This window comes from Pseudonaja textilis, chromosome Z (genome assembly GCF_049901715.1).
Source record: "Pseudonaja textilis isolate UNSWEBS1 chromosome Z, rPseTex1.2, whole genome shotgun sequence".
Lineage (NCBI taxonomy): Eukaryota > Metazoa > Chordata > Lepidosauria > Squamata > Elapidae > Pseudonaja > Pseudonaja textilis.
The window spans coordinates 45,106,453-45,129,988 of NC_142008.1; the positions used below are offsets into that span (position 1 = coordinate 45,106,453).

Genomic DNA, 23,536 nt, shown 5'->3' on the forward strand with positions numbered 1-23,536 from the left:
AAGATTATATATGTTAAAAGAAGAAGATAAGATGATACTAAAATTGTTTATACTTGTGATGAAATAATTTCTTTATATGTTTCTTTTTTCTTTATCCTTATTTTTTATTGTTCTATTTTTCAGCTTTCTTTTTTCTTTTTTTTCTTTGAATTAGATTTTACTGTTGCAATTATAATTTTTAATAAAATTACTATAAAAATTGACTCAAAAGCACCAGAATAAATACACAAATAAACAAACTGCTAATTTACTTTAAGTTTAATTTACATCTGAGATATAGATGGTCACCACTCTGCTGTTCAGAACAGTTGTAAAGACTAGGCTCTTCCCCCTGGCCTTTGGCAAGGGAGAGTAAGATCCTTTGCTTCATTCTATATACTCTATTGTGCTTGCCATCTTTTATCTTTTATTGATTTTATTGTAATTTTGTTAATTATCATGAGCTGCCATGGTTGTTGACAGAAGGATAATAAACATGTTTAATAAATTGTAACTATTTTCATTTTCCATGAATCTAAAATGGCCAGCATAATTCTAAGCAATCTGTTATTGTTGATAAATGTCAAATATAAGCTACTTGGATATTTTGAAATAAATATGGATACATATTATTTATAGAAGTACTTTGTCTGCTGTGTACTTACATCACTTTAATGTGATTTTTCAAAACCCTTGTAATCTCAGGTTGAAGGCCTCCAAATTTATGAGGCATACATATAGTCTAATCACAAGTTAAACAGTTATTAGCTAATTAGACTGTTTATCACTTGATAACACTTTAATTCATCACTTTTGACATAAAAGGGTTTTCTTCATTTACTCAAGGATACAGGATATACCTCTGTAACCTACATAAAAAGCCACCCTGGACTTGCCTGGCATCGACTGTCTTTACTAAGATGTTAAAGCGATCAGCACCTGACATCTGTTAGCTGGAGGCATTCTGAGGTAAAGGACCAACAAATCGAAATAAATTAGACCAGTTTAACTTTTGGATGAGGTGATCCCCTTAGTGACATTATAATCTATGCTCCTGATGTTACACAAGGATTTAAGAAGAACAATGTTTCTTTCATAGTTCTCTTTAGAGCGCCACATCCTGAGTTTTTTTTCCTATACAAGGTACAAACAGTACATATTTCAACCCAAATAAAACAAAAATATAAGCCTTCACTTCCTTTTGCTAAAAAGATAAAATCATATATTAATAGACTTGACAGTATGGTATTGAATATTATTAATTGTGAGTATTTTGAAGTTAAAGCAAAAAATGAGTCAATCTGACCACAAAGGCAAAAAGGATAGAATAAATGTAATGTAATTACACTGAAAATCAATACCTTGCCAAGTTCTATGAAACACTTTTATTTAGATGCATTTAAGTGCCTATTTCTTAGTGGAAAAAAATACAACTGAACATCTAGCTACTCTAAACAGTAAAACCAATATTATCAAATCTAAAAACAGTGTTTGACCATGACAAAGACTACTTCTATAAAGCATTATTTTCAGTTTATGTACAAACAGTGAATTGTACAAATTTGTTGCATGTTATTTCTGCTATATAATAATTCCAATTACTATTTCATTTTGCTCCCTGAATTGATACTCCTTACAATTTGAAATGTCATCATATCTATACAGTCTGACAAGAATACTAAGCATATACCCTCAGCAAGGACAAATCTGAGAAGTGCTGAATTCTCAAAATACTGTTATTGTCAAAATATTTTTCCATGCACTATTATTTCTTCCTAAATAATGAGACCACATTTCTGTTTTCCGATAGAAAAGTGCATCAGCCCATCCATTTAAGATGAAAGATCATGATGCAGGCTTAAAAAATGGTTGACAAACTTTACCAAGATCCTGGTTGGCTGTGAAATTCTGGAAGGAAGTGTTTCTCAATTTTTCTTGATCAGGTGGAATTCACATGCATCACCAACTGATTGCCCTGGTAAGATGTACAGTTTTCCAGCCATGCACTTTTAGTCATCATAGTCAGCTTCCATTCAGTGAAGTTAGAAACTTTAGAATCCTTTATATGTATATCCAATGAAGGTAGTTATGTACACAAGTAATGAAACTTTCACCAGTCTTCTGTTTAAAACATGAAGCCCTGGGTAAGTTACCATCAATTTATTGCCTTGCTCATATGATCATTTAAGGTCCTGAAGGTCAAAGCTGGTCATGAACAATTTTCAGCTACTTAAAACAGAAAACATCAAGGATTCAGCCTTGTTTGACTTGGCTCTTTTTGTGGGCTGACCTGAGGGATACTCAGTTATCTAAGGCTAACATCCTTATGTATATCGTTAGCAATTCCAGTCTTGCTACTATTGCTGCTTTCTGGTCACAAGTAATAATCAGATGCCACTCTTATTTTGGAACTTATAACAACCTTGGCATTATTTATACATGGATGAGCATTAGTATAATATATATCATAATTCTATATTTATGTTCATGAACTGGGGATGGGGAGACACAAAAAAAGTGTATTTATAAATGTAATTAAAATTTCCATAAGATGTTCTATAGGTAATTATAAGATTTTTAACTTTCAGTAAAGCTATAAGCAATCATTTCATTAAAGAAACACTCAGGCAATTTCCAATTATGAAAAAAATGTAGATGACAGTATTAGTCATTTCTAAAGTTCTTGCAAAATGCCATTAAAATTCCAAGGATATACCTAATATAAAAGACAAGCCAACATAATTAGATAAATTTATTTTGAAGAGAAATATACTGAAGAATCCAATGTTAAGCAGTGCATGTAGCTTTGTAACATTTATTAAATACCATTGTCAGATATTAAAACTAATGATTTTCTAGCTATAATATAGGTAACTTTAACTAAATTGGTATTTCAATAATGGACAATACTGTATGTAAATAAGAACTGAGCTGTAGGGTTCTTGGTGAGTTTGATTATTTGTTGCAGACATTTTGTTATTAGGGGATCACCAGTAGGAAAAGAAGATCCTTATCCCACTGTATAGGACTTTAGTCAGACCTCATTTGGAGTAATGTGTCCTGTTCTGGAGACTCCATTAAAAAAAAAAAAAATATTGATAAGCTTGAGCGAGCTCAGAGACAGACAACAAAAATGGTGGAAAGTCTGAGGGACAAAACATATCAGGACATATTGGAGGAAAGAAGGGAAATGTCAGATCCGTGTATCTGTCATTCCTTCGGTGGAAGAAGAAAAGAGGGGGGGGGAGACTGATAAAGAAATCATTTCTTGATGTAACCTGAGTATATTTAATCTTATATCGAATTTGTATAACCTACACATGATACAATGGAGGGAGAAAACCCAGATGGCCGGAATCTATCACCTCTGAGAGGCACAGCCAGGAGATGAGAAGACCATAAAAATTCCACAGTGAGATATGCCTTGTGAAACTGTGAAAAAGATAGTTCCTTACAAAAGGGGTGGTGGGAATTAATATACTAGCTTTTGTTTCACTAAATACACATCAAGATAAGGGGAGGGGTTCTAAACTCCCTTATGTATCCCTGTATGCCTGAGAGACCTCAGACGCTGCTTTGAACTCCTACATGAATTGTCTCATCTCAATAAAGGATTCCTTTTGATACGTTTGGTTTTCAGAAGTTCATTCTTGCTAATTGAATGGGAAAAAGTTCTGTAGCCTGACATAAAGCAACGTCTGCAATAGAGGTCAGCCCCGAGAGGTTTTTTTTTAAAAAAAAACAAAAAAACCCTTCACTCTACCAAGGGGACCCTGCAAGAAAAGAAAATGTCTGAGTACAGCAAGGACCAAGGGGAAGCTGAATGCTAGGGAAAAATGTCAACAGTTACCCAGCCAGATACTGACTCAGTGCACCCCATTGAAGATAGCAAAGCTGCCTACGAAACCTCCACAAAGCCCCGGTGGTCTATAGGTGTAGGAAAGAGAGACAGCTGGGATGAAAGAACCAGGGGAGTATGCCTCACCTGGGATAATCGTAAACCCAGATGGAAATTGGAGCTGGAGGCCCTATCGGATCAGGAAGGATGGGGCGATGAGCCACTGGCCGATGACAGAATGAGATGGTACATAAATAGCCTCATGAGGGAAGCCCTGGAGAACCTTGAGGTGAGGGATGCACCAGGACCCCAACTCAGGAGAGCAAGGGAACCAGAAAATGAGAGAACCCGAGCCGCCGCCCCAGATTCAGCTGAAACTGGATTGGGCAGCAGGACAACCTGAAGAACCAGCAGCCATACCAGGTACCCGACCCCTAATTGCCCCAGAACAGGGGATTAACCTTGGCCAATCCAGAGACATACAACTGCAGAGGAAGGTCCCAGCCCAGGAGTAAAACCCGATGGGGACCCCCAGAAACTGGGATTTTTCCTGGCGCAAATGCTCACCTACATGCAAGAATATGGGCAGAATTTCCAAACCCAGGGATCCCGAATACAAGTCGTCACCCTGGCCCTTGAAGGGGCAGCAGCCAGATGGATGGTGATGCTCCACAACATCAATGCCCCAGAATTAAGGAACCTCGACCGCTTCATGATGGCCCTACGCCACCGCTTCAAAGACCCTCTCGCCAATAGAAAATCCTGAGACCGCATCAGAGTCGTAAAGCAAGGCCGTCACCCGGTAACTGAATACACCAAGGAATTTCACGACCTGGCTGGCCGAGTTGACTGGCCAGAGGATATCCTAGTCTGTTGGTTCAAAGATGGACTAAATGACGACTTATATGCTGCCCTGCCTGGCTCGTGGGGCCCCAAACCTCCTGCATGAATGGTACATGATGGCAGAGGAGGTGGAGATAGACATGACTCATAACCAGTACCGCAGTGGCAAGTTTTGGAAAAGATCCCCATCCCTAGGGAAACGGGAAATTTTCAAACCCCAAACCACCATGACTTCAAGAACATGCTTTAAGTGTGGAAAAGAGGGACACTGCGCAACAGAATGCCGTTTGAAAACCCCTGCCAGAAAGCCAGACCACCCATCGGGGGAAAACCTGGAATATCCAGCCCTTAAGGAAAGCAGACTGGCCTGAGAAGCTGAGTAGCTGTGGGATTCTGATCCCCCCCAACCCAGAGGAAGAACCCCCAATGCTCCGAGGGAACCTGAGCCAGTCTGAAAGAGATCCGGAAGACGACCCGCTGATAAGCAACCCAATTGAACCAATCACTCTACCCCTAAGACTGTTTATCCCCAGCAGAGGGAAGGGGGAGGAAGTTGCAGCGTTGCTGGATTTGGGATGCACCCGATGCCTAATAAATCCCTCCCTTGCAGAGAAATTGGGGATCCAACTGAAAGAAATGGAAAATCCCATCGCTTTCTGCCAATTAAATAGTGAGGGGGGGGGGAGCCAGCTAGGTTTACCACAGAACCATTGAAAATAAGACTAGAGAACCATAGTGAGATGCTCACATTCATTGTAGCCCCAGGAATGGAAGAGCTGCTGGTCCTAGGTCTCATATGGCTGCAGAAATGGAATCTAAAAATAAATTGGAGGAAAGGAACCATACAATTCCAGAGAGAAGTAGTATTTGCAAAAAGCTCAGAGGAAAGGATAAAGAAAGGAACAGAGAACAGAGAGTCAGCCATGACCAGACAGTCGGCTGAACCCATTAACATCCCCATTGAGTAAGAGGATCTGGCCCAAGTACTTAGCGAGGAAGCTTGTGATGAACTCCTACCCCATCAAGCCACAGACTGCGCTATCAAATCCTACCAGGGGCCAAACTCCCAAAACCACAAATGTACTGCATGTCTCCCGGAGAATTAAAAGAACATAGAGCATTTATCTACAAAAATTTAAAAAGGGGTTTCATCAAAACCCAAAATAGCTGCCCCAATGCTATTCCGCGAAAAGAAAGGTGACTCCGTACGCTTGTGTGTCAATTACAAAAAATTAAACACGATTTGCATAGAGAATATGTATCCACTCCCCCTCATGAAGGACATGTTAGCCCACCTCTCAAAAGGAAATTTTTTTTTTCAAAGTTAGACCTACGAGAGGCATATTACCGCATAAGAATAAAGGAAGGGGATGAGTGGAAGACTGCTTTTAACACACCATTGGGATGCAACCAATTTAAAGGGCTCCCTGTTGGGCTGTAAGGAGCGCCTGCCATTTTTATGATCAATGAAAACCTTCATGAATTTTTATATAAAGGGGTTCTAGTGTATCTTGATGATATTTTAATCTGCACAATGGAAGAACACATCAAGCTACTCCGTGCAGTCCTCACAAAACTCTTAGATGCTAAACTGAGGGTGGAGCTGGTGTCACGATGATACGGCATGCGATCTTGGAGGTCTGAGATCACTGCTGATATCTTTGCTCCGGAACGGTCCTATCAGATCTAAACCATCCTGAAGAGATGGTGAAAGTGAAGAGCGCATCCTGTCGATCCCAGGGATACCGCAAAGTCCCTGGTAGATCCAGGAGAAGCTCTTCTTGCCAGCAGCAAAGAGGCAGCCATTAAAGCTGCTGAAGTTGGGACAGCTCCGAAACGAAAGAGAACTGAAAGAGAGAGCATGCCGGTTTGATGAGAACTTTTTCTTTATTCTAAGATCTGAAAGGACACCCTAAGGAAAAGAAAGAATCTGTAAAAGTTTTGACAGAAGTGATTAAGCAGTGATTTTAAACAGGAATGTCAAAGTAATGTTTTTTTCTCATTGCTGGATTTTCTATACATGATCTTATATTTTGAAACTGGACTGGCTTTTTCTTTTCCATCTATTTTTTTCTCCTTTTTGATTTTGTAACATTTTAGGCTAGAGACTCCCTTTTAGTTATTTCTTTTTTTAAAATATCTTTTTCTTTTTTAATTAATTCTTATTATATTTTGCTTGGAAAAGGAGGGGGAAAGTGAAAGCAAAGAAACTTTGTAACACTGCCAACTAGAGGCTTGGAAATATTCTATGTCTCCTGTGACCAGACAAAGCTGAGAAAGAAAGAACTGAGACTTTTTTTCAAGGATATTGCTATTTGATAAGATAGAGGAAAGAGCATGGGAGAGTATTATTGCAGGTGCTCTTCTGGGTTTCTATCAACAGCTGGAGTCTGGTGTTGAAATGTAGGAGGAAAAAAGGTGATAAGTTTTTGGAGAAGAGAGTTATAATAAGAGCCTTGGATAATTAAGCGAAGTGCAGTGTGCTCTTTTTACTTTTTCTAAGTTGTGCTATCCCTCCTCACCAGCTTTATTTTATTTCATTTTATCTTTTTTTTTTTTTGCAATAGCTATTTGGATCTTTGGCTTTGTTGGAGCTTGTCTTTGTTTTTTTTTTTTTCTTTGGAAGTCCAATCTCTACGCTTGCTTTTTTTATTTTAAAGGAAAGCTTTAGTATTAATGTTTCCTTTTTTAAAGGGAATAGCCTTTTTCTCCTTTCCTGGTATTTTTGTTTTTTCATCTACCTTTCTGGTTTATTTTTATGCACTCTTTTCTATTTGAGACCTCTCAATTGGATTAAGGTGTTGAAGAATCTGAAGAATTTTTCCTTTTCTTTTTTTTCAAGCCTTTTTCTTCTTCTAACTACTGATTGGATTAAGGTATACAAGAACCTGAAGAAATTTTGTCCTTCCTTTTTTTTCCTTCTTTTTTTATCATTACTATTTGGCTTCTTTTTTCTACTATTTTTATTTCGAACTACAATTGGTTATTTCACAATTGGATTAAAGTTTAGAAGAACCTGAAGATTTTGAATTGCTTAAAATGAGTAGGAAACTTACAGCTCCTGGTTCTTCAACTTCTACTTCTTCCTCTCGACCACCTGGAGGACAACGTTCAATACAGACAATGTTAAAGCAAGAAAAAGAACAAGAAAAAGTGACTCTGCAGATGATTATGCAAGCAAGATCAGAGAATATTGAAAAGAGAATAGAGAACATTGAACAAAGAACAGAGAACACTGAACAAAGAACAGAGAACATTGAACAAAGAACAGGGAAAACTAATGAAAAAGTGGAGAACATCCAACAAATGATGTTGAAGTATGGTGAGAGATTCCAAAAACTTGAAGAAGATAAACAAAGAGACAAGAAGATTGGAGATATCGATAATAGATTAATGGTGGTTGAACCAAGATAAAAGTGGTATGTTGAAATGGGAGATGGACAGATCAGAATTCTATCTTAGATTCCAAAATGTAGAGGAAGAAAAAGGACAAAACTTAGCTGAGATAATGATAGAAATACTGGCTGAAGTTTTGGAAATAACTCAAGACAAGATGATGGATGGAATAGATGAGGTTTATCAAGTTTTCACAAGATATGCGATGAGAAATAGCTTACCAAGAGAAGTTCACATTAGATTTACAAAGAAAGCCATTAAAACGCAAATATTGCAAGTGGCAAAAGAGAAAACATTGAAATATAAAGACAAGGAGATTGTGGTCTTGAAACAAATACCCAGAAGAGTGAGAGAGATAAGAAGAGAATACCAATTCCTGACTAAAATGCTACTTAAAAAAGAGGTGAATTATAGATGGCTGATTCCAGAAGATTTAATGTTCACAGGGCAAGAACAGAGACATAGAATTGACTCAATTGAGAAAGCTGAATTATTTTACACAGACTATTTTGGAGGGAAAGAGGAGGAGGCAGAAAAAGAAATGTCACTAATTGAATTCCAAGAGGACTGCCAAATGGCAACTGAAAAAGAACAAGGTGCAGTAGGCGGAAAGGTGGAAGTCAAAGAACAATGTGAACCAAGATCTACAAGAGCTGCTAAACCTAACTACAAAATATAACCATGGAAGAGAAAAAACTTATTACAATTCATATAAATGGACTTAACTCAGCCATTAAAAGAAGGAAAACCTTTCATAAATTAGAGAAATTAAAATTTGATATAATTTGTCTACAAGAAGTACATATTAAAAAACAATATGAACAATTGTTGGTACAGCCAAAACTAGGGAAAATATTTACTTCCTTGACACAATGTAAGAAAAGAGGAGTGGTTTTATATATTAAAAAGACCATCCCAGCAAAATTGATTTATACCGATGATAACAGAAGAATACTAATGATGGAAATAATGGACAATAATATGAAAACACTCCTGATTGCAATCTATGCCCCAAATGACAAACAAGAAGAATTCTACAAAAAAATTACATATGAAAATAATTGAACTGGACTATGCTAATATAGTTATGATGGAGATTTTAATAGAATTGTAGACAATAAATTGGACTATACAGCACAGAAAACAATAAAGCAAAACAGAAAGACTCTCCCTCTCTCTTCAACTACTTTGAAGACTCAAATAAACCAGGTAGATGGTTAGCATACAAATTGAGAAAGGAGAAAGAATCAAGGAAAATATTGCAATTAACAGATGACCATGGCCAAGTTTGCTGTGGTAGTAAAGAGAAGAAGGAAATCATTCGAGACTTCTGTGGGAAACTATATATGCAACAGAATATTGATGAGGAAAGAGTTAAACAGTACTTACAGAATGCATATTTACCTCAGATATCTAAAGAGATTGAAACAATGTTAGAAAGCAATATAACAATGATGGAGTTAACTGAAGCGCTCGAAGCAAAATAATGGAAAGGCACCAGGCCCAGATGGACTTCCGGCAGAATTTTACAAAAATTAAAAGAATCGTTGAATCTTCCATTGCTAGAAGTTATGAATGGAGTTATGTTAAAGAAGAAGATACCTAAATCATGGTCAGAAGCCTATATTACACTTATTCCAAAAGAGGAGGCCGATCCATTACAAATTAAGAACTATAGACCTATTTCTCTACTAAATGCAGATTATAAAATCTTTGCTTCAATATTGGCAGAAAGACTTAAAAAATATCTAAATAATTTTATTCATCCTGATCAAAATGGATTTCTGCCAAAGAAACAAATTAAAGATAATATGAGAGTAATCTTGGACACCTTGGAATACTATGAGGCACATCCTGGAAAAACAAATGGCTCTGATATTTCTAGATGCACAGAAGGCATTTGATAATGTGAATTGGTGATTCATGTTATTACTGTTGGAACAGATGGGCTTTGCTAGAAAATTTATTCAAGCAATAGAAGCTATATACTATAAGCAAACGGCAAAGGTAATGATAGAGGGAGAACTGACAGACCCTATCAATATAAGAAAAGGAACAAGACAAGGTGCCCACTATCACCTTGGTTGTTTGTGTTAACTTTGGAAGTGCTAAACAGAAATATTAGAGATGAAAAGAATATAAAAGGATTGAAAATCAAAAAGGAAGAATTTAAGCTGCAAGCATTTGCAGATGATCTGGTTTTCATCTTAGAAGACCCTCTAGAAACAGCACCAAAATTGATAGAAAAAATAAAGACATATGGAAAGGTGGCTGGTTTGAAAAAAAAATAAAGATAAGACAAAGATCTTGACAAAGAATATGCTATTAAGACAAAAGGAAGAACTGGCAGACCTATTGAAAATTCAGATCATGAATAAGATCAAGTACTTGGAGATATATCTGACAGCAAGATGTAGTACACTAAAAGAGAATAATTATATCAAACTTAAACAGCAGATAGCGCTACATCTGATGAAATGGGAAAATTTACAACTGTCACTAATAGGGAGAATTTCAACAATCAAGATGAATATATTACCCAGAATTTTATATTTGTTTCAAACAATTCCAATTAGGCTTGGAAAAGATTACTTCGAAGATTTCAATAAAATTGTGTTGAAATATATATGGCAAGGTAAGAAAGCAAGAATAAAGTTAAAACTTTTGCAAGATGCCAGGATTAGAGGAGGATTTGGTTTGCCTAGTTGGGAGTTGTATTATCAAGCTACAAATCTGATGTGGGAATGGATAACAATAAAAAATACTAAATTGTTGACATTAGAAGGACATGATTTGTTGTTGGGGTGGCATGCTTTTTTATGGTATAAAGGAACTAAAACACAGGGCTATTTTAGAAGACATTATATACGGGAGTCTCTTTGGTTAAACTGAGAGAAGATTAAAAGACAATGTTATTTGAAAATTCCAGTCTGGCTATCAACTGTTGAAGCATTTTCTTATTCTATAATATACAAAAAGGAACAAACAGTTAGATATGGTGAAATATTGAATGAAAAGGGTGAACTCAAATCTATACAAAAACTAGAGGAACAAGGTATAAAGATGAATTGGTTTTCATATGTGCAAATACATTCAAGGTATGATAAAGATTCTAAAATGGAAGGTTTCTATGATAAATTGAGTGATTGAGATAAGATTTTGACAGGTACTGATGAAAAGGTGATTAAAAAACTGTATGGATATTTATTAGAAATTAAATTAGAAGAAGAACAAGTTAAAGAAACTATGATTGCTTGGGGGAAGAATTTTGGATATGGGATTGATTTAGAGAAATGGGAAAAATTGTGGTCTCAAAATTATAAAATGACAATGTCAACAGCATATAAAGAAAATTTGTATAAGATGTTTTACAGGTGGCATTTCCCCCCGACAAGAATAGCAAGAATGTTCAAGAATAAATCCGAAAAATTTTGGAAAAGTCACCAGACACCTGGCTCATATTACCATATGTGGTGGACTTGTGCGGATGCTAAAAAATACTGGACTAAAATCCACATGTGGTTGGAAAAAATGACAAAAAAACATATAGACTTGAAACCAGAGATATTTTTACTGGGAATTTTACCTGAAATATATTGCAAAGACTTGGAATATCTGATTGTCAATGTATTAACAGCGGCTAGGATTGTATTTGCCAAAAACTGGAAAAATGAGAAAACACCATCACAGGAGGAAATCATTAAGAAAATATTGGAATGTGTTGAAATGAGTAGATTGACATTTGAAATTAGAGAACAAGAGGATAAACAATTTTATAAAATTTGGGATCTATTCTATCAATGGTTAGACAATAAAATACAGTAATGAAATATGTAGACTTTTAGAAAATAATAAATATATAAAGATGTACTTCTTTCTTATTATATCTACAAAATGATTTTAGGATAGATTTGGGATGATAATATGAACTGTTATAAAACAAACTAAGTAAATTATGATTATCTTGTAAAACATGAATGAATAAAAGTATAGTCAAATGATTGATTAATAATGATACTAAGGTATTTAATTACTTGGGGTATACTACTTGGTACTTGGACTACTTGGGGTATAGAATATCCCATGAGGGAATAGAGATGGACCCACAGAAAGTAAAAGCTGTAATGGACTGGGACCCACCGCACACCCGCAAGCAACTGCAAAGGTTCCTAGGATTTGCGAATTTTTATTGCCAATTCATTCCAGCTTTTGCAAACATCACCCTCCCTATCACAAACTAAAAACGAAGGGGGGGGGGGGGAGAAACCCAAACCAAGGCAACCCCTTATCTGAACAATGGAATGCCAAGTGGCATTCGAGAAACTCAAATGTCTATTCTCAGCAGAACCGTTCCTTAAGCACCCAGATCCTAAACAACCTTTTGTCATCCAAGCAGACGCTAGTGATGTTGCAGTTGGAGCAGTCCTCCTCCAAAAGAATGGAAGTGGACAATTACAACCATGCGCTTATACATCCAAGAAACTGACGGAAACCGAGCAAAGATGGGCCATATGGGAGAAAGAGGCATATGCTGTGCCTTGGGCAATGCTCACATGGAGACATTTCCTGGAAGGAAACCAAATCCCCTTTGAAGTATGGACTGATTACAAAAATCTGGAAGCCCTGAAAAATCCACGGAAACTCTGCGAAAAACAAGCAAGATGGGCTCAATACTTTAAATGTTTCAATTTCACTCTCAAATATTTTCCTGGATGAAAGAACTTCTTAGCAGATGCATTGTCCAGAAAACCCCAATACAACAGTAAAAAGATTGAGGTTATAAAACGATGATCCAACCGACCAAACTAGCAGCCAAAGTAATCATCCGGGCACAAGAGAAAAAAACAACATCCCTGACTGAAGACACAACGTCAATATTTAAGGAGGCACTACTTAAGGACAACTGGCTCCAGGCTAAAAAAAACACTTGTTTACTCAAAGATGGACTGGCTTGGGTAGAGAACAAACTTTATGTCCCTGCAAGCCAGAGAATGGACCTCATGAAATGCTGCCACAACTCCAAAATAGCAGGACACTTTGGGTTTGTAAAAACCCTGCACCTTATCAAAGGACAATTTTGGTGGCCATCCTCAAAAAGGACATTGAAAACTATGTTGCGAGCTGCTCCACCTGTGCTGCTGCAATGAGAAGACAAGGAAAATATCCTGGACTTTTACAAACAGTAGCAGACCCTTCTGCACTCTGAAAAGATTTCTATGGACTTTATAGTGGAGCTTCCTGAAAGTGCTGGAAATACGGTCATTTGGGTTGTAACTGAGCTTTTTTCCAAACAGGTTCACTTTATTCCATGCCAAAAGATCCCAACTGCCAAGGCCTTGTCAAAGATGTTTCTAATACACCTATCGCCTTCATGGAGCTCCCCAATGGGTTATCTCAGGAGACGTCAGAAGACTCAAAGACGTCGGAGAGCTTCCTTACATGAACTGTCTGCTTCAGATCCTTCCACAACATTTCTACAGGATTAAGGTCAGGACTTGGCCATTGCAAAATATAAACTTTTTTCTGCTTTAACCGTTCATTGGTCATACTACTTGTGTATTTTGAGACACTGTCATGCCACATGACCCACCTCTTGAGCTTTAATTCATGGATAAATACCCTGACATTCCTTTGGTACAATTCAGAATTCACATTTCCATCAATGAGGGCAAGCTGTCTTGGTCTGAGGCAAAGCAAACGAAACCATACTACCACCACACTTGAACAGATGGGATATGGTTCTTATTGCACTAGAATGTAGTGTTTGCCTTTTGCCAAACACAACTTTTTTCATTCAAGTCAAAAATTCTATTTTGGTCTTGTCTATCCATAGAACATTCTTCTAATAGTCTTCTGTTTATTCACCTAGTCTCTTCAAACCATAGATGAGTAGCAATGGTCTTTATTGAGAGTTCTGGCTTTCTGCTTGCAACTCTGCCATGCATAAGTAATCTCCAGATAGTGCTCTAATGAACACTGATATTTTCTGATAAAATAGACATATTTACTTTCTTAAATATTAACTTGTGCTTCCTTGAGATCTGGAATATTACACACCTTGCTTTTAGTATGAACTTAATTGGTTAACTGCTTCTTAGGACAGTAAAAATGAAGTTGAATTGTTTCCAGTTGAAGATAAACTGCCTGTCAGTACAGTGGTAGAGTCCAAACTGCATATAATAGCTTGATGTACCAATACTGATTGTAATGTCACTACTTCTCTGATAATTCTTTGATTATGGTATTGTTTCTTCCTTGTTTATCTGGAGCTGTTTCCTGCTTATCTGATTGTTGGCTGCTGGAGATGATGTGTTGGACTGTTTATTTCCTTCCTTGACTTTTGATTATGTCTTTTAAATATTATGTACGCGAAACTTATCTATTTGTATCTGCTGATGACTGATTTGTCAGAATGCCAAACTCAAGGAATTCCCTACAGGTTTGCATTTGATTGATGTAAAATGTCAACACTTTTCCAGATCAAATTCTGTTTGTCAGTGTATTTTGTCATTTTTGTCCTGTCTCCTAAGTGTCACTTGATAGATATGTTCTGACAGTATTCTAGTTTGCTGTCCTAGATTGCATCATTTACTGTCTTTAGACCGATGATATAGATCTATTGGTTTTATTTCTTTGGTTACTGTTACTTTGGGTTTAAGATATTCTGGAGGGATTTGGTTGCTTTGTGTGCTACAGTGATTACAAGAGGTTTAGTAGTCTTTAGTAGTTAATATTTACTCAGCAAGATACTTTAACATCCACTCAACACTATTCTAGGAAACTTGAATTATTTTCAGGCATGAGCAGCCAGACCTGAATGTGAAGATTTCAAAAATTAGCTAATTTGTACTCAATCTCTTTTTCATAGCAATCTTACCAGTGGTGGGATTCAAATTTTTTTGAATCATTTTTTTTTACTACAGGTTCTGTGGGCATAGCTTATTTGGTGGGCATGGCTTGGGGGTTATGTGACTGAGTGGGTGTGCTTGGTGGTCATGTGAGTGGGTGGGCATGGCCAACTCAATGTCACTCAAGCGATGCATCAAGTGATGCCTCCCCTGGCCCCTCCCCTGCAAGCCATTCCTTGTCACACCCAGCATCAATGTATCTATAGTTCTGTAAAAATGTTGTTCACCTTTTTTGACTTTATTATCTACGTACTATAGATGTACTTTCATGGACCACTGAAAGGAGGAAATGGCTCATATGCTTTGCCCAAGAAGGTGATAGGCAACAGGCTTTTTAGCAGCTGCCAGAAATGGGGGGGGCAATGTATTTTCCAAAGAAGCAGAATGCAAACAAGAAGCAATGGATGGAAACTGAACAAAGAGAGAAGCAACTAAAACTAAGGAGAAACTTCCTGACAGTGAGAACAATTAACCAGTGGAACTGCCTGTCTCCAGAAGTTCTGGGTGCTCAATCACTGGAAGTTTTAAAGAAAAGACCGGACAGCCATTTCTCTGAAATGGTATAGGGTTCACCCCAAGGTCCCTTCTAAGTAGTATTCTGACACCATTTACAGGATTTCTACTCAGAGTTTGGCATCCTCAGTTTTCTTGCCTGAGCTGGGGGTTGGACTAGAAGACTTCCAAGGTCCCTTTCAATTCTTGTTAAACACATGTGTATTTTATGCTCTGGACTATTGACATTGAATGCATGTGAACCCTGAAAAATATGTGGTAGCCCAAGAAAGGGCAAAAGAAAGGCAAAAATCACTCTAGGTGTAGGGACAGTGTAAAATATTAACACATGATAAATAATGGAACAATTAAAAATAATAGCAGAGTTTTATCTCTCTCTCTCTTCCTATTTTTTCTTTCTTTCTCTACCTTCCTCTTTCTTTCTTTCTTTCTTTCTTTCTTTCTTTCTTTCTTTCTTTCTTTCTTTCTTTCTTTCTTTCTTTCTCTCTCTCTCTCTCTCTCTCTCTCTCTCTCTCTCTCTCTCTCTCTCTTCTCTCTCTCATACATACACACACACGGAACACTTTTGTAGCTTAACAGACAAGCATTTTGGAAACAGCTCCTTTAAATTTCTCCAAGGCTTGACTGGATTCCCCCACCCCCTCTGTCAGACCGCACTCCTTCTCACTCCAGCACTTTAACTCACAAGGGGAAAGCACTCCTTCTCACTCCAGCACTTTAACTCACAAGGGGAAAGCGATACTTGCAGCATCCATGGGGAATTCTTGGAGAAGTTCTTAAAGGACCTGCTTCAAAATTCATTTCTTTTACACTGCAAAAGTGCTCCAAGGCTCGATTCACCCCCACCCCCTCTGTCAGACTGCACTCCTTCTCACTCCAGGCACTTTAATTCACACGGGAAAGTGATACTTGCAGTGTCCATGCCCTTCTTCCTTTCCCTCGGGGAGAAAGAGGATGTGGGGAACGGAAAGCTAGGAGAGCAATGGGGGCAAGTGAGAACTGGGCAACCAGGTTGGGGGCATGGCCAGCCAGGGGTCGCCACCATTGGTGGCGACCAAATAACCACTACCGGTTTGCCCAAATCGGTGCAAACTGGTTGAATACCACCTCTGAATCTTGCCAGGCTGGCAGTTTGCATCTGGGTCAGGCTAGATAGGTTCAACAGCATTTAAGTGGAGTTGGACCTTGTCCTCCTAAGCCTCTATAAAAATTTCAGACTAGTTCCCTGCTTGGCTAGGCTTGACTAGGCCAGTCTCTCTCTCACACACAGTTGCCATTAATGTAACTATAAATTGGCTAATACATTATGTATAATAGTCTAGGATTTGTAACACATTATATTTGTCACAAAAATTCCTAAAAGTTTATTTATACATCTGTTTCCATTAGATTTCTGTCAGTATATTCATGAACTGAAATAGAGCTTGGTAACAAGATCAGCCAATGAATAGGCATAGCAACTAAATCAGCCAATGAGGATAGTTTGGAAATTGAAACTAAAAGTAGACTAGCGTGGCTCTATGTTAAGCTCTGCAACTGCAGCTATGTTGAGCTCTCAGTCTGTCTATTGAGATGAAACGGCTTCTCTCCTCTTGCTTGCCTGCTGATCTATTGAAGATGAAACTAACTTGCTTGATTGCTGAAGACTGGAGCTCTGCTCTGAACTTACAACATGTTTCTGTTTGAGTTTGCTTCATGTTGGAGAAATCTGCAACTGGTTTGTAAAATCTTATGTTTATAAAGATGTTAAATGAAGTATCAGCCATCTGTGTTTATTTTTCTGGTGCTGAAATATCGCTGCAAAACTCTCAATAGGTTATGGGCCCAGAAAGCCCAGAGAAAAGACTGAATTGTAATTAAAGCTGAGAGACTGCCTGTGTTAAAAATAAGAAACAAGGCAAGAGACTCTGCAGGATGGCTGAAAAAATTAAAGAGAGATCTCTATCCTGTTTGGGTCAGAAGAACTATATTGTTTGGGCTGCAAAGATGGAATGTTTCCTGAAGGCTAAAGAGCTTTGGAATATTGTTGAAAATCCACCCAGGCACCATGGAATGCTGCAGATCAAAAGCTGCATGATACAGCATTTGCTTAGATCATCTTAAGTTTAGAAGATGACCAGTTTATCAATGTAGCTGATTTAAAAACTGCAAAGGAAGTCTAGAATAAATTGAGGACTGTTCATGTGAGTGTACCTGCATGCAACATTGTATAATTATCAAGAAAGTTGTATAGAATTTGTTTGCAGCCAGGATATTCAGTGGAACAGCATTTTGTTCATATGCAAACTTGGTTTGTGGAATTAGAACAACGTGGGATGAGGATTCCTGAATCTCAGAAAGTGCTCTTAGTTTTGAACAGCCTAGATAAAACTTGGAACATTGTTTCTGCAGTGTCTGAATGCAAACCAGAGTAGGAATTGAGTCTGGAAGCTGTGAAAGCAAGCCTGGTAGCTGAAGATCACAAACGCAAAGCTTCTATAGAAAAAAGCCTCAAGGAGGAGAAATCCCTGAGGAGGGGGCCCAAGGAGCAGAATGGAAAATTCCACAGACTGGCTGTCTCCAGAGAAGAAAAGAGCAGCAGGGCATATCAGATTACAGCCCAGCAACAGAGACTACCTCACTTAAAGACAGACTGTTTATTGCAGGACAGAAGACGTAGTTTGCTGCAAGAAAGACAAGATGATGGACAGGCTGCTGTTGCAAAAATCAGCTATTGCAGGAGAGATCAATGGCTTATAGACAGTGGGGCTAGCCAAACAATTATTAATAATGCTAAATTGTTTTACAGGATGGATGCAGCTGCAGGAGACACAGTAGCTTTGGCAAATGGCAAGAAGGCTAAAGTCATTGGAAGAGGCAGTGTGCAAATTCTATATTTGGAAACAATGTTTTATGTATGCCACAAATGGAACATAATTTCCTGAGTGTCTCTAGTTTAGACAAACAAGGATTTGAGACCACATTTGTAAATGGGCAATGTCTTATAAAGGAAAATGGGATTGTCTGTGCAAAGGGCATAAAGCATGATAATCTTTATAACATAAAAATTCAATGTGCATAAACATTTGGAAATGTTGCAAAACATGATTCATGTGTTCATCTTTTGCACAGAAAATTTGATCATGCCAACTTTAAAGTTATTCAAAAGATGAACCAGTATGCAGAAGGATTGCATGTAAAGGGATGTAAGGCATATTTTGATTGTGCAGTATGCAAAACATCAAAGTCCAAGGCATTCCCAGTAAGCAAGAATAGCACAAGGCAGACAACAAGAGCTCTAGAGCTGGTACATGTAGATTTGGTGGCCCAATGCAAGCCAGTTTGGGAGGAGCTAAGTATGCGCTGGTCATTGTAGATGACTATAGCAGGTTTGAGTTCTGCTATTTACTAAAGAGTAAAAACAGAGGTGCTACAGAAATTTAAGCAATGGGTAAGCTTTGTAGAATGAAAGGTATAAACAACAGGTATGTCAGCTGCAAACTGACAGAGGTTCAGAATTCATGTCAACAAGTTTTCAACAGTGGTTGGCACAATTAGGAATAAAACACAGACACACAAATTTTAATTCCATTCACTCTGACGTGAGTTCAGTGTTTTACCTATTTCAGCTATCCACCCTTTTAAAAAAAGCCATCAATATTGCTCTGCATTTTCTCTGCTTTTTTATTCTATGCTGTTCTTTACTCTCTTTCATTATATCTTTTAATTTTTATACTATTGTACTACATCTTTCATCTAAACATTTTGCAAAATATAAGCACTTTTTACTTTGTCATTTCATCAAGCACTTCATTAGCATAATTCCACAAATTTCTTGGGGACTTCCATGCACACATTAATCAAGTCTACTCCAGAAATGTACACCATATTTATTCAGATCTATTTATTTCTTTTCTTTTTCTTGGTTTTATAAATGCAAAATACAATCCTTTTGGTGGGAGAGAGATTTTCATAGAATTCATTTACATTTTTTTTATTTTAATATATACAAATAAAAAAGAAAACAAACAAAAAAGGAAAAACAGAAATAAGAAAAAATGCAAACGCTGTATTTAATATGGAGAGTATAGCTTCATTTTTAAACAGAGCATTATGACCACATGGTGTAATATTGATTGCCATTACATTTCCATTGCTACATTTCCACTATAATAGAGATCCAGTTCAAAAGCAGAGAGCAAACACTGATTTAAAATTGCAAATCTGGAGTGGCACTGTCATGAATTCATCTCATTCTAAGATTATACCATGTGTAATATTTAATATGTTTAATTATTGATTTGTTACTATGGGATATTTCAAGTCTTCATTCTAAAATCCTTGTTAAAAAGAATTAATATCCACTTTAACTGCACTATTTAGTTAACTATTAAAAATCCTGTAAATTTAGAATGGTTCAGAACATATTTCAGCACTATTCATAAGACAAGGTATATTAAGTAACTAGACCAAATGGTGACATATGTGCCATATGAAAGACTCCTTGCTAATCTTAATGATAGCATTTTGTCATACCACAACTGCAACCAAAACTCAGTGCAAACTATTTTGCATGCCAGTATAATACTGCCTACACATCAGCAATTAGAAAGTACATGCACTGTACAGGATTGACTTACTTAAAGTGCTTTAATAAATTAAAACATAGAAAACTGACAGCAGAAAAAGACTAGTGGTCTTTCGAGTCTTTTTCTTCATTCATTCATTCATTTAATGTTTTTACGTTTTATATATTTTTTATTTTTATCAAATAATGGACATGTGATTATCCCAAGTATGTTTAAACTCAGTCTAACCCTCAAGCATTTATTTATTTGTGGTTCACGCACATTGATTTTTATTAGCTTCCATGGAATAATATCTGGTAATTGAAACTTGTTTATTTTTTTAAATTTGGACTACAAATAACATAAAAAGCACTGGAAACAAAACCCAAAAACCCATAATATACAGACAAAAACCCCAAACTAATAACCATCTCAGCCCAAGAACTAGAAAAATCAAGATTTCATGCCTTTTTGGAAAGTAAAGAAGATGGTGATGTATCTTTGATATCCAACCCTCAATAAATGATCAAAACAGGATTTCAAATATTTATTGGAAATATAATCAAAGAGTAAATTCTTCTTGGATGGATATCTAAGAAAACTAGAAAATATTAAGTTAAAATATTTATGTTGATTTAGAAGATTTTAAAAGTGAATGTACTATTATAACCAGATATGTGGTTTTTTTGCGGAAGGCGGGGGGGATTATAGGCTAAATCTGTTGAAAGATCTTATGGACTTTTATTCTTTTATACATGGCAATGGTGGAAAAACACCGACATGCACAAAGTAGAAAGATATATAATACCTAAATTGAAAAATGAATGGAATTGATAGATTATTATAACAAATTGCTTATAAGAAAGCTATATTCTAGATATTGATAGATTATTATAACAAATTGCTTATAAGAAAGCTATATTCTAGATATTCAGCTTTTTGATATAATGATGATATGGATTTGATTCAGAGAGTTCAAGCTCAAGAGAAATAATCAAATCAAATATCATCCAATTTATATTCACAGGCACATTTAGGTAAAACAAATGAGCTAGAGTTAAATGAATTCAAAACAACAATACTAATTTATTATTTGCTAGCCAGTAGAGAATAATATTTAAAAGAAAAAAATGGCTGGACAGATTCTTTTTCAATCTATTCCCAATTCAATTAAATAATAGATTCCTTCAATCTTACTTTATATGCAAATAAACAAGTATCTCTCACATTTATTTGTCAAACAATGAAGAACTGCAACTTTCTTGTGCTTTCTTATGCTTATACGGGATTATTGGTCATAAAGAGAAACATGCTGGTTTAAAAAAAATAGTTATTAAGGCATTAAGTGGATTTTCCTTTGGAGAATGGGATGTGATTTTAATTGTTTTTTAAATGGGGATCTATCATTGTTGTGGATCTATCATTGTTTGTTGCTTTATATCAGCAATTCTTCAGCTCTTGTTACAATTCAAAATAATTGCAGCATTTCATAGATGCTAATTTCACAATCTGAAATTCTAACAGTATATCTAATTTTTTTTTATCCATTAGCCATTCAGTGTCTCCTCTCCATCCCTTTGTTTTGTTTATAATCTCTCCTAATAAACAATTCTCAAAATATAAAAAAAACTTTGCATGCTATTTTGCAATCCTGAATCGGTCTGGTAATAGTACTGTAGAATATATTTAGGAATGTTTTTATGAACCACATTTGTAGCCCACTTTCTTCCCAGGAACTCTTCATTTTCAATAGGAAAAATGTAACTAGAAGTGCCACAAAACCTGCATTATTATGCAGTCTAATAATCAAGAAAAGGAGGATTTATAATAACAAGGCACCTCATTATAAAACAATGATAAAAGGTTGGTAATTTGCCATCGCTTTTGGAAAACAATGGGTTCATTTTTGAACAAATTAAGTTATTTATATGCCTGTGCACTTCCATTCATTCCTTAGCATATTGGAAAGAACAACTAATGGCTGTTTCTATTTGGGCTGACAGACTTGCAAAGGCCATTTTACATTATGCCAACTGCAATTGCAGCAATTACAACCTGCTAGAATAAAAATATCTAGAGCTAAGGTAATAAGCCATTTGTTAAGTGACACAGAGTGATTGTAATCACCATTACTCAAGCCTTCTATAATCCAGTTTAAATTTTAAGAGCCTTACTGTGAATGCCCAGGCGTATTTCCAATGCTTTATTGGTCCTAGAGACTGGACTAATCTTGATAAAGGCTTGTATGTGGTTCTGCCACCCTAAATTTTAAATTACAATAATCTTACAGATAACTCTCTTGCTTTCTTGATCTTTTAAGATAATTACTTATCAATTTGGAAGAAAAGCATACATTTAGATCATGGTGCTCAGCTGTGAAAAAGCTTTGATGGACCTTAAACAATGGGTTCTTCATAATTATCTTAAAGAAATCTAACTGCAAAGTCCCTTCTTGTATGGAACCAATGTGATTTTTCTCAATTGCCATAGCTACTTGTTATTTAATAGTGTAGCTACTTTGTGGATATTTTATTCAGCTACATATACATTCAGATATAATTATTTGTTCTAGTCTAGATATGACAGACTGTAAATAAAGCTGATGGTGTTAATAAAAATGATGATAATTCCCAAGATTGCACACTTTAACACCTTGAGATTCTTTATATATAAAGGCTTAAATAATTTTACTTCCCTTACGATCCTTGCAAGCTATGGTGATATTCGACTGGTTCGGTCCGGTTCTGGGGAGCCGGTAGTGATGAGCAGCGGAGACTGAACCGGTTCTCTCCGCCATTCTGCTGTTGCGCCCACCCATCCATCTGGGCTCCCATACTCACTTTTATCTGCTGAATTTGAAGCGCAGCTGCTTTGCACGGCACAGTATAGTGCTGTGTGGCAGCTGCTGAAGCAAGCGTGCAAGCATCGTGCAGGCTTGCAGGAAGCACCCACCAAGCCACACCCATCGAACTGGTGGCAAAAATACTTGAATCCCATCACTGCTTGCAAGGATATGTACCTACATGTAATGATTTGTGAATGGCTGCTCTGAGAGATATAGTGCTCTAATTAATTTAGCAGAAGACTCAAACCACTTGAGTATTGCTTCCTTTTTATTTGAGTGAAAAAACTGAAGGGTAAACTATAGTTCAGTAGCTGTATCTCCATGTTTTCCTTTTTTATGCTATTTAAAAAGGAGTTTTAATGTATAAAATAATCCATCTGTTCATAATTATGCAGCTAGCTACTTTAATGCTTCTCAGTTCTATCAGATCGACTGCATCTGTTGTCTCTTCCTTCAAAGTAACTTAAATTACTTTTTGTTAAATTGATTTGCCTATTGCAACTCTAAGTTAGGGTAGGGCAGGATAGGATAGGACAAGGTAAGACAAGAAGCAAAAGTTTGGGTAGGATAGGTAATGTAGCATAGGGCAAATAGAAAAAAAATGAACTGTCATGACTAATTTAAGACACAATCTGCGAGATAGATTGAAAAGAGACTTTCTTCCCTC

General features: G+C 36.6%; 1 protein-coding gene across 13 annotated transcripts in view; it reads right to left on the reverse strand.

Moving 5' to 3' along the window:
- Positions 1–23,536, reverse strand: part of THRB (thyroid hormone receptor beta) — a 198,248-nt gene that overhangs the window by 43,148 nt on the left and 131,564 nt on the right. The window lies entirely within an intron of this gene.